Here is a 13,101-nt window from a genome sequence, read left to right on the forward strand (position 1 = left end):
ACTGAGAGAGATGGGACTGTTCAGCCTGGAGAAAAGAAGGGCCAGAGGGATCTTATTTAGTGAAAAATGTTCATGTTGGGAATGTGCAAATAGATGGAGCCAGGTTCTTCTCAGTGGTGCCAATTTAATGGACAAGGGGCAATAGGCAAAAATTAAAATACAAGAAATTACGTTTCAACATAAGAAGGAGATATTTACAGTGAGAATGGTCAAACACTGGAACAGGTTGCCCAGAGAGGTTATGGAGTCTCCATCTTTGGAGATATACAAAACGGGTTAGACTAGATGATCTCCGGAAATCCTTTCCAACCTCAACTATTCCATGATTATGTGATTCTGTAATGATGGAAATTTCTGCCTCTATCTTCAGTGTATTTCACATGAAGAAAAATTTCCTGTAATATAAATTTTTTGTGATGTCTAGGTCTGATAATCCTAAATTGACAATGATAATCATACTACAAGACTTTTTTTTTTTTTTTTTTTTCACAGACAACAAAATAGCCATCATTGCCTAGTCATTAGACATATGGTGAAGTATTTTGAAGAAAACAGTGACTAAATGAACATACAAATCATGGTACCAAATACCTAAGTTACATCATGATCAATGCCATAAAACTTAATTTTTTAGTATTGCATGAGTCTCTGATAAAATTCAGAACGTTATACAGAAATGTGAGCTGAATCTTAGCCATGCTTGTGGTAATCTGGCTGTAGAAGACAGCAGTATATTTACCAGTCTTATCCTATTTTAAGTAAGTACCTCTACACATCTGAATGTTGTTAGGATTCTCAGCTCTCAAACTGGACAATTTCAGATGTCGATGATTAGTCTTCCGGATTCTCACTGTATAACTGAATTTCTTCTTGATGATTTACTCCATTCAGACCAGGGACTTCTTACTCATTCATGCTTTAACATTCTTTGTCTCCATGTGGAGACCTTCTAGATGTGTCCAAGCCATTTTGCCTGCAGTTACCCCTTTCTGTCTTTCCTGGAAAATTCTGTGACAGCTTGGAGGGAGAACTGTTTTTTAGTTCAGCATCTCTTGCTTGACTTACTGAAGGTTACTCTCCCTGACCAGGTAGCTTGGAAACCTGATGAGAACAACTTGCTCCACTGAGCCAAGTTACTGCACCATTAAGATCTGAATGATTATTTGTGGGGGACTCCCAGAGATAAGCTGGAGAGAAGCTCTTGTGCTTGAGTTGACTAAGCTGGTACCCAGGAATAAAGTAAGGTTGAATAAATAACTGTCAGTAAAGACTCCTTCTCACTACACTAACTGAATAAAATTATACTGTCAATTTATTTGTCTGCTTGCTGCTCTTCTGATCCCATTAAAGCTCTTCTCATGAATTAAAAAGACAGGATCACCTTATTGAATGGTGGGAGGCATGTTTTACCTGAGCTATTAATAACACCTTATATTATTAAAACCGGAAGAAATTTTGTAAGCTATATCACTATCACCATGGATGTGTAGTTCATCAGCTTTAACAGTAAATTAAAATATCTAATTTTTTCTAGAACTTGATTCTCTCTTGAGCTGCCCTTATGGGCCCAATTCACCTAATACAGAAATCAGGGTAAAAGTTCTGTTGTCCTGAATGGGATCTGGATCAGGCCTATGGGACTACTTGAGACAATACATGCTTACAAGATTAGGCCCTTTCTTGTTCACACCCATTAGTGCAACACTGCTGTTTCTTCAGCAAATGCTGAAGTACATCGTAACACTCCTATTTTCTGTGTAATTTATTTTTAATCCCAAGAATCTGAGAAAAGGTTTCATAAAAAATTATTTTTCCTCAAAATAAATTTCCAGAAGTAAATAGTTCTGTCAAAATCATTTTAGTTGTGGTTTTAACAATATCTTTTGCTTTCTTCCAAATTATTTTTTTTCCTTTTTCTGTATCTCAATTTGGTTTTAAAGGTGACAGCACAGGTAATTTTTAAAAGATGTAGAAAATGTATATGAGCTTAAGGTTATTCAAGGAAAATCTGAAATTAAAAAAGGAACTTCAAAGCATATCCCAAATAAACCAGATATTAAGGGGAAAAACATTAATAAGCTTTTATGATGACTTTAGTCCTTTTGTTTCCAAGCTAAATCACAGGTCTACCTAGTTGAAAGGTGAAGATGGCTCATCTGTTAAATAGCTATTGGAGTTGGATGATATATGATGATTAATTTTAATATGCAAAGTCTGTCCCAGGTGTACAGACCTCATAAAGCCAAAGATGACACAAGTGGGTTATTAGCTCCCATCATAGTAGTAAAATAAGCCAACTTGTGATCTAATTATAAATTTTTTTTTATATATCTGATTACAATGAGTCTTCTGACAGTATGTAAAGACAGAATTTAAGTATTCATGTTTTTATCTGTAGTCTTCCATTTGTTTTAATTTCAAAATGTAATGCTTGATTTGCCAGCAAATCTAGAAAATATGGTTCCAAACTCTCTATGATTTTTACTGTATTTCATGCTGAGGCTGCCCCTGGGAAGGTATTTATTTCTCTCCTCCTTGTCAATAATGAATGACCCTACATAGCAGAAACCTTATTAGAGTCTATGTTTAATGACTGCCCTAGTGATATGAGTGGCCTGATAACAAATTGAAATGTCAGACACTCTATGACCCTCAAATAATATTGAAATCTGCTAGCCCCTATTAAAATGCCTTCAAACTATATTATCCTGTCGTAATAGATCAGTTACGTACCCCAACTAATATAGTTATCATGTGGGACTCTGCAGCATGATCCTTTTAATCAAAGGAGTCAAAAAAGCAGTGGAACAGTAGGTAAAAATGAGGTATTGTCATAGCAAGTCATGATGAAGCTGCTTCATTAAGGCGGAAAACTGCCCGGGAAGAAAAAAGGCTGTGATTGATATTCATTCTGGTGTGTCATATTGTAAAAAGAAAAAAGAAACTTTAAATTTGAATGAACAGGATCTTCTCTCCCTCTCTTGCCATCTCCCTCCTGCTGTCTCCGTTTTAGTGGATTATCTTATTGTATAAGCCATAAGCTACTTTTACAGATCCAGGTGCCATACAGTGTGTTCTAGTGTTGCCATAGGGAAAAAAAAAGCACCCAAGAAACAGAAAGACTTTTTCATCATTTTTTCAAACAGCTCCTCTGGCACTTTTACATGAAGAGTGTGGCAGTAATTTTTTCCTGTTTACAAATATATACAATAAGGAGTATCAATAAAAAAAAAAGTAATATTCATCATCATAATTATAGCAAGGAAAGCAAAAGTAACAGCAGTGGTAATCACTGAAAAATCAGTATTACATCCTTCTTCCTTAGGACTTGCACCTCGCTGAATTATGTTAATATGTAGAGGTCATATTTACACATCATCAGTAACTGCACTTGGAGCACTAGGCATAGATTTACCCTTAAGATTAGAATGATAAAGAGATCTCTTTGTAATACCAGACTGTCTCAGAGCGCTTGATACTCTTGAAGCTAATGGGAACCTGTCTTTCTGCTGAGGAAGATGCTGAATTATTCTTGCCTGTGGGATTCTCTATCCCATTCCTTACTATGGAAAGGAAGATAGGCTTAGATGAGGAGTCTGACAAGTTATAACTTCCAGGTCTTCCACTTTTTAAAAGGAGGTCAGCTAAATTGTGACCTTCTGAGCCAGGGCATAGCTCTGGACTAGCACTTAGTATTTTTACATACATACACTGAGGATCTCAAGGTCAAATTTCAAACCTTATGATTTTCAAGCTGAAATACCTGTGGAACTGACCCTACAGCTACTCTACTGAAATGCATAGGAGCATCTAAGGGTTGTATTTCATAGGATACCTAAAGGGAACGCTTACTTGACAAGTGGGCTGCTCCTGGGACCTTTTGCCTTTCTCCTCTCCATTTCCAAATACCGTATCAGCCCTTCTGGTAAAGGATTTGTAGCTGATGTAGCAAATAATTCAGTGTCCTTCCTAGGGGAGTCTTGAGCAGTGTAAGGGAGATATGTAGGAGGTCTATGCTGAGCCTGAGTCCAGGTTTGCAAGTAGCTGAGTATGGGAATCCTCTGGGCTTCAGTACTCTAGGATTTAAGCTTAAAGTTTCTACACCTTAAACACCTAGATGAAACATCAGGATGGTAGTGTTTATCTATTAAGGATATGTGCATGAGCATGGACCACTTGCATGGAGAGGAGCATCAGCCTGCTTCTCTGGCTTCTTCCCTGACCTGCAGCAACCTCCAGCAGTGCCTTCTCCTATGTGATTTCTACACTGCCTTAGTGTCTCATCATGTACCTCTATGCTAAAGTTTTGGATGGACCTTTAATCAAACTAATGAATCATAACTCCCAGTTATCTTTCCTCCATAAACCATTTAAAATTACATCCCAGAGCAGGAGCAGTGGGCTCTCTAAAGCTCACACAGTTATAACTGACCCTGACTCATGGCTATAACCCGAAGGATGAAAGTTACAACCCGGCTTCAGAAGGATCCTCTGCAGGAGCTGAAAACTGTGAGAAGATTTTGGCAGGAGTTTTGTAGGAGGTGTAATTAAATTCAGCTCTTTTTGTGAAAAAAAAAAAAAAATAGCTTCATGTTTTTATCAAATAGACCTATCTTACAAATAAAAAGTTGGATATTGTATCTGATATTCCTGCAAATTCACTGTGGGCTTTTGCTGTCAGCCATAGCTTCTCTCCATTTCACCTATCATCAGTAGCAATAAAGACCTGCAGGCCAAATTAGCCCTCTTGGTATGACTGTGTAACACACTGGCTTCCAACTGTGCTCTCATCAACAATCCTGCAGCCCCCTTCATTGCAGTGGTTTTCCACAGGTAAAGCCGGCTGAGCTTAGTGACTATTTCACTGAGGATGTACAAAAGGTGTCAGGCCCTGTAGCTTACAGCTCTTATCTGCCTTACTCTATAGAGAGAACAGTAGGGAAAAAGAAGTAAGCTCTAAAAATCATTTATATCTTAATTGTCATGCATTGTATTCATATTTGATTAATTCTGCAGAATTTCTTTCAGTGGTTTAACAGACCTGAATTGCTTCTGACTATCTGAAAAATACATGAAAGCTTGATTTGCTTTCCCCCAGGTTCGGCTTTTGATTGTGAGCTGCATTTGGAAGGACTCTACCCTACAGTGAAACCTGCCGGAGGACAGAGAGCCGGTGTGGCCTCGTTGCCAGGCTGAGACCTCTGCTGCTCCCACAGAGATGGGTTTCATTCCTCAGCTCAGTTTCACACACTGCCCGGAGCTCCAGTGAGTTGCCTTTGGAGCTAAAGGCAAAGGGATCACTTGCTGGGCATAATGTTAAGCACATGCATAGCATAGAATCAACCTCAAGATTCCCATATTTATTCCACTGAGTCCAGAGTTGTTAATCGTTTGGATTTTCAAATTAAAATTTCAAATCGACTATCCAAGAATATTTGAGACAAAATATTTATAATAAATTTTTCCAGCTGAGATTTGCTTGGTGACATTTATCCATAACATTGGATATGCTTCCCTGTATTTCTGAGTACAGAAATAATTAGGCAAGACATAAACAGTGTCAGAAAAGTCAGAAACACACTCACTCATGGATAAATTTTTTTTCACACTGTTTGTCCAGCTTCACTGAAACTCTTGACCTGAGTAAACTTGAAAGTGCAAGATAAAATATGTTGTTATTTTGTTGTCATGTACCTGATTAGCCTGGTTAGAAACCAAAGAAGTTCATAAACATTCTTGTCTACTTTTGTATTCAGCATCCTGTATTAATCCACATCCTTGACCTGAACATTTATTAAGTATCCTCTAGATTTTGTCATGTAGTTCTTCATAAAGGGTAAATTCTACTTCCAAATGCCCTCTTGTTTTGGTAATTTTCCTTTCATCCCTGGTGGCCATTTTCACTCTTGCGATATCTATCGTGAGCTGGCATATGTAACCTTTGGACATGTAGAATATTAATCCATCTTTGGTCGCATTCCCTTGTGTATCCTTCCCCACTGATTTCTGATTTGCTTCCAAAATAAACTCTGAAGTAATTAAACATCTTTATTTTTATTACTGTGACCAGTTCACTTTAGTTTTAGTTAACAACACTGGCTCCATTAGGTTTTTGGTTGGTTTGTTTGTTTTGTTTTGTTTTGTTTTAAACATTTCTCTCATGCTTGGATTCTGGATACTTTAGAAATTTCTTCTTTTATTGCTTTTTGTTTTTATTTATCTGAATCCCCGTTTGCTTCACAGAAGTAAATATCAGAATACACATCTGTAACACAGATCTTCTAAACTTAGTATAACAGATATCAAAGGAGAAAAAGGCTTTTTCCATTTTCACCTCCCTGTCAGTGCAGAACTGCTTTTCCTGAGTGATTTTGCTAGACACCCCTACTCAAAAAGCATCCCACAGGTAAGGTCTTCCACTCTTTCAGAGACTACAACTACTGTACTGTAGTAAATAATAATTTTTGGTTCTTGCATCTTACTCAACATGACAACAGTAGAAGCTATTATTCCTTTTGCAGGATGTGATTGCTCTTTTTCCAGGTATTTGTAGGACTTTCCTTCACTGTGCCATATTCTGTTAGCTCATGTAAGTGTTCTTTGTTACTTTCTACCATCCTTGAATCACTATTGTTCTCTGAGCTCAGTCCACCTTGCCAGCCTTCAGATTCTGTTTCCCAAACACTAGAGACAATTTACACACCAGAAAAGATGTGTAGAAATTTCCCCTCACAAATACATCTGAGATAAGAGAATGTCATGTATATATGTCTTGAAGCTAAATTGGTATCCTGAATAAAACCCAATGGCATGAATCTCTCTGTCCATAAGCCAGTGCCTCTGCATAAGCAGCCCACAATTGTGTTACCCTTTTACACCCATCCTGTAGGCAATGCTCCTCTGTAATTTGCTGCCCACTGTCGCCTTGAGGTTTCTGCCTTCTATTGAATTTGTGGCTTCCCCCAGCCCAAGTTATTCTTCCCTTATGGCATGCATTAGCTTGCTTTTTTACAAGCTGAATCTCATTTTGCTATTCTCAGCCTGTATTTCACTGAGCTGCTTTATATTACATTTCTTGATCTTGACTTGTGTAATATCTCCCAATTTAGCATCATCTGCAAATTTAATGAATGTGGTTTTATTTGCCACCTTCATGATTATTTATAAAGATGGTAAGTAAATATTGGTCCTACTATAGGGCTGTGTGGGTCTGCACACCCTCCTTCACATCTGTTCCCCATTCCCCTGCACCCCAAGCTCTCTGCATTGCACTGTCTGACAGTACTCTCTCGTTTCAGCAGTTCCAGTTCCTTTGTGTACTTCTACATAAATCTGTGATACAGACTGTACCTCAGACACCCAGAAGATTGGAAGATCCAACAAAATGCAGTAATGAGTTCAATCTCACAGGTCTGTTACCCAGCTCTGATGTAATGTCAGATCGCAATACTGCAGCTCTGATATTGAAATCAGTGACAGTTTAACAGTGTAACGGGTTTTGTCTCCTCATTAGTTTTGCTAAACCATGATTTCTGCCCCCCCCTTCATCCCCCCCCCCCTCTTTCTTAGGTATAGAGTATAGTTTTTAGTGTGGATTCAGTTAGGCCAGGTTGCAGGTATCTTACACCCTCTGTACATGTATTCTTCTAGAACAAGCATCCTGATACTTCTCCAAAGCGTGAGATAACAGGGTGGTAAAAATTCCTTGTTTGTGTGTGACTTTGCTAACTTTTACAAGTTTCTGTAGCATGGCAGAATGTGGCTGAAAAGTAACCCTGTTCAGTGGCACAGAATCTAAGCATATGTGGATCTTTACTGGCAGAATAAGCTTTTTTTCACAGATACTGTCTTCAGAGAGTTTCCACAGGTTATGGCAAAATAATGTTGGGGGTTTGTTTTTCTTTTCTTTTTTTTTTTTTTTTTTTTTTTTTTTTGCATAAGATGTGTCTTTCCAAGAAGGCTTTATGCAAGGTTTGTAGGTACTTACAATTTCCTCTCTCAACAAATGTATCACCCCATATTTAGGCCAATAATTGATAGGAGGAAAAGAGAGAATAAGTAATAAATATGAAGTAATATAAGTGCCAGGCAGCAGTGATAGCTTCTTCTGATTCAGTTATCAGCATTAGGATCAGACTATTTTAAAACTGTGGAAGCCACAAAAGAAAGAAGAAAATGAGATAGAAGAAAAAAAAAAAGGCCAGGTGATCTGGTAGATGGGTCATTAGTTTACATCTTCAACAAAACGCATACAGTTTTCTGTTAAGGCCCACACATGCCTACACACATGCCTTCAGCAAATTATATTATCTCTCTATAAAATGGATCTGTGTCATTAAATGTATAGAATAATTTGAGACCTGTAGATAGTAGAATGGACAGGCAGTAATTTTGACATGAATCTATCTGCTAGGTGTTGCAAAGTAAACATAGACCAAGTTTTTAGTAAGTAATTTCTTCTCTTTTTTAGTAAATTAAGTTTTTATAAAGGCAATGTAATTAGAAATTACATTCAAGTCATGTTCAAGCAGATAGGCTTCTAGGTACCATCTGCAAAATATTCCATCCCACAGTTTCTCTCCAGTTGTGGTGCAGACTGCTACATCAACCAAATAGTCATGACTGGTGGAAAGTATAACAAGTCTGCATAGTTCTATGCCTGTGTAGCTCTTCAGGTTTCCTAACTGCAATTCTGTAGTGAAAAATAGATTAAAACCCAACAATATACTATCAGTCACTTAGGTGTACCTGGTTATTTTTAAAACAGCTTTTTCTTGCTAGTTTTCTTCCCAATTTTTTTTTTCTCATTGATATATTTCTAAGAGTGCTTCTCTTTTTCTTTGTACCTGCAGCTGGCATTTACCCTTACTTTTTCCTTTCTCAGCTGTGGTTGAATATTCTTGCTTCATTGACTCCTTCCTTTTTCATTTCCAGTTGACAGCATCATTGTAAAGGTGAACTAAAAAGAAAATTGGAAATTCTGTTTACTTCACCACTATGCACTGAATGCCCCACCTATGCAGTCTAACAGAGAAACTCATAATGAGAATACGCTGCACCAACAGACATGTCTTTTCTCTGCAGATCTCAACATATCTTGCAGGGACAGTTAATGTTTAGCATTACTGTTGTGTTGCTGTGCAAAGGTGGCCTTGAGCACATTGATACAGGACAAGATTCATAGGTGCCACTATATCACATAAGCATTTCAAATCTTATTTCTTATTTATCTCTACTTATCACTCTTTTTATTTTTGAGGTAAATCCTGATACTTTCCCATCAAATGCGTAATGTTTTTTCTGACCAAACTTAATGTATATGGTGAGGTGAAAAATACTTCCTGAGGCTATTTCAGTGGGTTGCAAATATCTGTCATAGAGTTATGTCCTGTTTCAAGGGACATGTGCATGGGAGGCAGCAATACTAAGTGTGTGTCTGATGGAGTTCAGGTGTAAATCATCAAGAAAATATCTGCTGCTTTAAAGTCTTGCCTCTGTTTTGGGAGTATTTCTGGAGGAGAAGGACAGAAAGGGGGTAAATAATATAAAGAATTATTTAATTTTTGCCCAGTCTATGAGATCTGTATCTTTCTGAGCAGTGAGAGTTATTTTTAGTGAGTTGCATCCCTGGTTCTTGGCAGCCATGGATCCTCTTCTACCCAGCAAAAACAGAGAAAGGAGAGAAACCACGCTTCACTGTTACCCTGGCCTCTCTTTGCTGGTTTCTGTCCCCCCACTGCAACAGGTTTAGGTTTAGTACAACTGCTTTTGGAGCCTCACACATTTTCCCCTCCAGGTTCCCAGCTCCACCATAACCCGAAGGAATGAACTTCAGCAATGAGGTTTCCCCATCCTGTATTTTATTATGTTTTTCATATTGTCACCTGTATTTACTCTTCATTATGATAGCTTTCTCAGTCTTGGATTAGCATATCAATGAGACATACACAGAACCATGGGGTGAAACCATGGCCAGTCGTATGGGAAATGCCAAGAATGGACCTCAACTTTTTCATCCAGAACCCATAGCTCCTCCTCAGTGTTTAAGTTTGTAGGCCTGAAAACAAAGGCGTTTTTTTTGCATAAAATAGTTCATTTTATAAAGCAGAAAAACAGATGCGTGGGAATGAGATGAGCTTTGGTATTTCTTAGCAGAAAAGCAAAGAATGAAAAAATTATTCTGTATTTTTTCCAATTCTAAATGTGTGAGTCTGTCACTGACTTTGTCTGCCAACACTTTAGCACAAGCCACCAAACAGCTTGTCCAAAAGGACAAGGCAATGCCCTTTGGTCACTATTGACTTGGCAGAATTGTAACTAACGGTCCAGAAGTGAGATTACTTGTCATATTACCCATCTATTAAATGACCATCTTCCCCCATTGTAATCATTATTGGATATCTATATCAACTGTTATCTGTTAATTTATAAACCTCTCGTACAACATCTGTTATTTATGAATGTGCTGATTTGTTTCTGTATGGAAATGCAGCTATTATATTAGCAAAAAACTTGCTTAAAAAAGACAGCTAAAGAAGGAATCAGAAAGAGGCACACTATAATTGTTGTGAATAAAGAGCAAATGGAGGGAAGTTGGGAACAGGCCTATCCTGTAATTTCTTGGTGACTGCTGTATCTTTAAGAGATGAAGCATCAGAAGAAGTGAATCAAAGTCTGGACACAATAAATATAGTTGTGGATTTACTAGCAGACACTGCTATTACCTGGGCTTCTGAGGAAGCATGAAAGGGGCCAGTAGAGACATCTGCATTGTTTGTGTTCAATGTCAATTCCATTTCAAAAGATCCAATATACCCGTTAATTCATGCTTTGGTTTTATTCTTGGAAAGTACATTCATAATGCACACAAGCAGTGCTTTGGGGGACAGATGATGCCAATTTATTGTATATTCAATGTTTTTGGAAGACACCACATGCATTCTCACATTTTTGTGTGGAATTATCCACTATGAGTTGCTGAAGTGACTGAGATTACTCAACTGACTCCTCAGAAAACTTCCACCCAGGATTCTGTTAGGTTGTGTTTGGCAGCAATTTCACCCTCAGAAATTGTGATGCCCAACACAAGAGACATCTAGTATTTAAATATTGCAGGATGGAGCCTCAATAGCAAACCTTTCCAACAGAATACCTATTGTTCTTGGCAATTCAAAATAATTGTCAAATCTGAAAGGTGGCATTGTGGTATGTCTCTAAAAATGGATGACTGCTACAAAGACTACTTAAGTCCTGTAAATATATTGGGCAAAATGGACATTTATAAAGAATATAATTTAACGAGGGTAAGGAAATTAAAATATGAAGATATAAGAAAATCTGATATACTTTGTCTTGATGATATATATCTACTCCTGGTTCTGCTTCCTGGACAGTGTTGGACCCTGTTCCTCTAGCCTACAATACAAGTTATCGAGGCCAGGATTTTGTCTGTTGAATTTTAAATATATTTGTTGAGTCAAAGAAAGGGTTGACTGCTTAAAAAGTTAGATTTTCAGTAGGGGCTTAGAGATGGGAATTCTGGAGTGTCATAAAACAGGTACCATTTCATTCCTGGCTAGCCTGATAGGATCAAAGTTAGGAAATACTGTGTCTCCTGAGGGAAAGTGATCTCTGCTTTCCAGAGGGGTAAGAGGCACTTTATGTCTTATCTTTCTTATCTGTCTTTCCTATCTCTAGCTATATTCATATGAACATGATATAGACCTGGGACTATTCTCATGAAATATACATTTTTGTGTCAACTTATTTCTCCTGAGTTGTATGATTTAACCTTGTTGGGGAGATATCTGTAAAATAAATTCCAGTATTTTAATAGATAAAGAAGGACAGAGTCTAAATATTAGGCTTACTATGTGTACAGGCACAAAAATAATGTTTCCTGGACTAAACTATATCTCTTTGCCCCTCAGCAGCTCATCTGAGAGTAATTGTATATACCTAGCTAAATCAAAAGAGAGACACAGCTTGATGCAAGAGATGGGATTAGAGGCTATGACTGAGGTATCTCAGGTCTCCCTGATCAACGCAAGCTATAGAGCAGGCATCAGAAAAGAAAGAAGGCAGATGAGGGAAGCCATGACTGAGAATAAACATCACAGATATAATAATACAGACAGGAGAGACCTTTTGCCATATGCCTTGTGAACAAATTCCATGCAAGATTATGTTGTGTATTTGTAGCAATGCTTGTATTTCTGTGTGAATAGAAATACTTCTTCATGTAGAGGGATTACAAAGGATCAAAATTACAGTTAAAAAAGACCAAGCTTTTCAGAAGGTTTAAAACCAGTAAAAATAGTTTATTCAAGCAATAATCCCCTTAGAATTGGTTATTACCACTATTAATGACTTGCTAGTTAAAATATTAATTGATCATAATCAAAAACTGCTGGTAATGATGGATTTCAAAGGCTATTATTGCTTAATTAATGACAGTTCACCTATCTGCAGTCAGTTTTGTAGGTATCCATTTTACTGTCTGTTTCAGGATACTAAAACCAGTTGTTACATGTGAAGGAAACACCATAGAGAGACAAAATAGCTGCTTACTTTCTGGTTGTTTTCTATTTTGTGGCCTGTCATCTAACTTGCATCTGAATTTACTTGTCTCCTATTAGTATATGGCTTCTTATTAGGAATTTTATGCACGTTGAAATTGCATGTTGAAACTATATTGAAGAGCAATGCATGTTTTTGTGAGAGAGAGGTAGATGGAAATTTAAAATACATATTTTAAATCATTGGTTTATAGATCACCTCTTTTCGCTCCCTTTGATCTGAATGACAATTTCTTTCACAATATCCCAATTTCATACATTAGTTTGTCATGTCCTGTTCAGGAACCTTGTTTGTCATGTTGTTACCATGATTGCGCTAGTTTGTAATTTACACATCATTTTGATTACAAAGGGTATGTTGTAGGAATACAACTGGTGGAAACGAAGTAAGCTGAAACGCTACATGGCAGGATGACTATAAACTGTGGAAGGTTGATAAAATTTCAATATACTTAATAATAAGTCTCAGACTTTGATTTCTTATGAGTCGCTGTGTGTCCACTGCTCCTTGTGCTTGCAGCTG

Source organism: Tyto alba, unplaced genomic scaffold (genome assembly GCF_018691265.1).
Source record: "Tyto alba isolate M040663 unplaced genomic scaffold, T.alba_DEE_v4.0 Super-Scaffold_2, whole genome shotgun sequence".
NCBI classification, from domain to species: Eukaryota; Metazoa; Chordata; class Aves; order Strigiformes; family Tytonidae; genus Tyto; species Tyto alba.